This window comes from Rutilus rutilus, assembly GCF_951802725.1.
Source record: "Rutilus rutilus genome assembly, chromosome: 12".
NCBI classification, from domain to species: domain Eukaryota; kingdom Metazoa; phylum Chordata; class Actinopteri; order Cypriniformes; family Leuciscidae; genus Rutilus; species Rutilus rutilus.
The window spans coordinates 31,237,967-31,242,827 of NC_140217.1; positions in this window are offsets into that span (position 1 = coordinate 31,237,967).

Genomic DNA, 4,861 nt, shown 5'->3' on the forward strand with positions numbered 1-4,861 from the left:
TAACCAGATAAAAAAATGTAACATTTACAAGGGGTCAGAATCATTTTTTTCAGTGTATGGATGCTCATGGGTTTGCAAAAATACATCGGAATCCAACGCGTTCGTGCAGCTCGCCGTAACTTATATGGATATTATAATCGAGCTGCTATTAGCTCGACTAGCTGCTATTTAAAAATGGCGGTCACAAGTTTTTATTCGTCTTGTTGGTCACGGTAACACCGCCCCCAGCCCCTGACGCAAGCAATAGGCTCCGTTAGACCCTGCAATGATTTGGTGCAGTTTTACTGGTTCGGAGCTGGTGCTTTGGCTGTGGAAAAACAAAGAACCGATTTGAAACTAGGCTCTGGCTCCGTATGGAATTATTCTTGTGCCAATAATAATGAACGTAGCTTTTCAAGAAACTAATGGAAATATAAATTGAAACTGAATAAAATATCTTTGAAACTGAAAAAGAATAAGTCGCAGGCAAATTTTTTTGACTTCGTTTTTAATACACTGCATGTTTTGCTAACTATTTCTCATCTTTCAATCGCTGATCTGAACTTACAAATGCGCTTCCAGAGTTTTCATTTGCGCTTCTGAAGTTTTCGTTTGCGCTTCTGGAGTTTTCGTTCGCCGTTCTGACACATTTCTCTCGTGGGGGCGGGGCTAGTGGCAGTGTGTTCTCATTGGCTACTGAGGTTTTGACTGACAGCTTATTCACCTGGAAGTGAAGACATCAGTGTTGTGTTTACATGTGTGGATTTAAGCGTAATCGCAGCTTTCTATTTCATTTTAGTGATATTAAGTTATGTTTGTTTTTTTAATTTTATCTGTATTTACCTGCTGCTGCTACTACTTTGTCGACAGAAGCTTTTAGGAGCACAAGAGATCTATTCAGTCTATTCAGGTGTAATTGTACATTAAAGTACTGTATATAATACTTAAAATATTGTAGTGTCCAATTTTTTTAGAGAATATTTGTTTATTCCTGATGATTATTCTGCTTGTTAGGCTCTGATTAGGTCAGTGGTTCCCAATTCCAGTCCTCGTGACCCACTGCTCTGCACATTTTGTAGGTCTCTCTTATCTGACACACTCAGTTCAGTTCATGGAGTCTCTCCTAATGAGCTGATGATCTGGTTCAGGTGTGTTAAATAAGGGAGACATACAAAATGTGCAGAGCAGTGGGTCACGAGGACTGGAATTGGGAACCACTGGATTAGGTTGAGCTGTTACAATTTAAAGAGAATACTAGCAAACGTGTGATATATTCAGCCGTCAAGAAAGTTTCACTTCAGGTAATCAAGGTTGGCAACCATGGCCATCACACTACTCATTGTTAGCATGATATACATTTACACCATCAAAATTAATGATCACTTAAATAAGAGGAATTTAAACAATATGAAAATTACAATCGTGGCCTCATGTCAGATGATACAGACCTGATACATTTCATTACATATGTCACACAAAGAATGTTCTTGTTGCCATTTTTTTTTTATTGATAATTGTATTTAGTTATTTCATTTAATTAATACTATCTTCTAACATTTAAAATTGTAAATATATTTTAACAATCATCAACCTTTTCAGTTGTGACGTCTACAACCAGTTAAATGAATGTAATTGAAAATATGAATTCCAAAAAATTTACATTCTTTATTGTCACTAAAGCATTTACACAAGTATCAGAGTGAAAGTCTTGGATGCAATTATGTTGTGACAGGAAAGACCAGAATCCACAAAACATTAACTGCATACTATACATGTAATGCACAATATTCTCATGATATACATTACTATACAAAATGCACAATTACAAATACAGAATACCTTAAAAAAATTCATATACATTTTAAATGATGCAATGATTCTTTGAACAGTTCCTGTTGCAGTACAATAGCAAAGCAGTGACTGGACACAAGCAGTACAAGGATAGTCCACCCAAAACATGAGAATTCTCTCATCATTTACTCTCCTTCATGCCATCCCAGATGTATATGACTTTCTTCTTCACATAAACATAGACAAAGATTTTAAAGGAAATAATCCATCTCTGTGAGTCCATAATACAAGTGGATTGTAACCCATGTACGTAAGACAGTTGGTCGGAAGTGATTTTTAATAGTTTAAACAGTTTACAATATTAGTATTTCTTTTATCTAGCCTGTTGTTTGACTTCAGAAGGCAATGATTCATCCACTGAGGTCCGCATGGATTACCGTCACGCTCACTGTGTGTGGTTTTTAAAGCGTCTTTAGGACTCGCAGAGATGGATTACTTTCCTTACAATCTTAATTCGTGTTTATCTGTAGAAAGAAAGTAAAAAGCATCTGGGACAGCATGAGGATGAGTAAAATAAGTGAGAATTTTATTTTTGGGTGAACTATCCCCTTAACATTCATGTGCTATTGGTAAGATAATCCAAGATCAGCATAGACTAATAAGAATAAAGTGCAACCTCTTGTGTACTTGTGAACTGTGTTTGTTTTAATCTAGAGGAAATTGAAACATTTGCTAGTTTATAATATTAAAATAAAATAAATCAGGTGTCTGAAGATCAAGATCCCAGTCATTCAAAGGTGATGTGTCTGAACAAAGTAAGATTATTGTCTGATAGGGACAGTGGATCTCTGGTACTATCACTCCATCCTCTGTGTCAGCATCAGAATTTTGTTTATGGAAAAGTTGCTCCACTCCCTGGAAAATGAGAGAGGAAATGTATTATAATCTAACAATACAAACTGATTTGAACTCCCCATACAGTAACATGTTGAAGACTTAAAATATTTATTCCAAACAAATTATATAAATGTTTTAAGAGATTTTAAAGTACTAAATATTTACCTCGGAGTCATGCAGATATCAGCATATAGTCAGATATATAGGCAGATATAGTCAAAACATATTTATTATTAAAGACTGTTAAAGATTAAACATTTTTCTCAGAAATGTTCATTTGAAGTGCAATTTTTTGCATTATTGTTATTAGTCAAATATGGACACAGAAAAAGCATTGTGTTACTCATACTAGCTATAATAGCTTTATCAGTCACCTTTATCACACAAAAGTAATCAGAATAAATATTGCGACCAGGGCGATACTTCAAAATAATTGAGTGTTTACATATTATGAACAGAGACGTGTTCTGTGGTCAAGTCGTGTCTCTCCTCTTTCAAAAACTCTGCATTGCAAATTAATCAGCAATTGAGAAATTCAGGTTTAAATAGCTTTATTGGCATGGTAAAAAAAAAGGCTTTACATTGCCAAAGTTGAATCAGGCAGTGATTGACAGCACTCTGGTCCTATGGCATCGGTCATTGACTGATACAGTACTTTTTGTACTTTAGGCTACAGTACAGATACTGTACAGTACTCTAGCCCAATGATGTTTGGGGTGGCTGGGGGGAAATATGATCTAATCGAAGACTGTAACCGAATGTAACGTTAGATAAACAAGTCATGTAATGATTGGGCTAAGTTAAATCAAGACAACACAGCTGTATAATGTTATGGGCTCTCACTGAGCTCTAAAATGCCTCTCCACCTGAAAAAAGCCAGTACTGTATTATAAATAGTATTAGTATAGTATTTTTTTTAAATCAGACTTACCACGAGTTGGCTATCCAGTATCCTGATAGCGACGATGACTAATGATAATTATATCATTCGTCTGTACTATTCCTTCTATAAGAAATCATCTCAACAATATAGTGTAGCAGCAAATAAATACAGATATAAACTTAATATCACTCAAATGAAATAGAAAGCTGCGTTTACAGACGCTTAAATCCACACATGTAAACCATAGACTGTAAAGCCTGTTTTATGCTTCTGCGTCGAACTGCCGCCGTAGCTACGTCGTAGGCTGTGTGTAGCGTAAACACAAAGATGTAAACACAACACTGACGTCTTCACTTCCAGGTGAATAAGCTGTCAGTCAAAACCTCAGTAGCCAATGAGAACACACTGCAACTAGCCCCGCCCCCACGAGAGAAATGTGTCAGAACGGCGAACGAAAACTTAAGTAGCGCAAATGAAAACTCTGGAAGCGCATTTGTAAGTTCAGATCAGCGACTGAAATATGAGAAATAGTTAGCAAAACATGCAGTGTATTAAAAACGAAGTAAAAAAAATTGCCTGCGATTTATTCTTTTTCAGTTTCAAAGATATTTTATTCAGTTTCAATTTATATTTCCATTAGTTTCTTGAAAAGTTACGTTCATTATTATTGGCACAAGAATAATTCCATAGCTCCGAACCAGCACCAGCTCTGCCTTGGTGGAAAAGGGGTGTGAGTCATAAATGAAGAACCCCAGAGGGTTAAAGAAGCTTTTGACTGGAGGGCTGCCAACTCTCACGCAATTGACATTTTTCACACGCTCTCATGCCTCACATAATTTTATGTGTAGCCAAATAAAGGCTCATCTCTGAATTTACTCTTCACTGTTTTTACTTAAATAGCCTATTACTTAAATTGTAGGAGCCTAAGTAATAGGCTATTTAAAAATTAACTTTTCATTTAGTAAATTTGACCGTTAGGTTTAAAAATGCAGAGTAAATTCAGAAAGGACCCTTTATTTATTAAATAATCATACTCAAATTTCTCAACCCCCTTGCAGCCTATCACCTTCATTATCAAAAGCTGAGACGACTCATGCCAATTAAATGGACTCGGAGTCGGAAGAATTTCACAGTTTACGACTTGACTGACAGCACCTTTTGAAATATAGCTACACTGCTGAGAAGAAAACTAATTAAAATGCCTTAAGTCACAGAACAAGTTGACACATCTCTACTCTCCCTGTAGCCTAAACACCCACCGCCCTCCCCTGGTAATGCTTAAAAGCTGCGATAAAGAATCGCTCTAATACA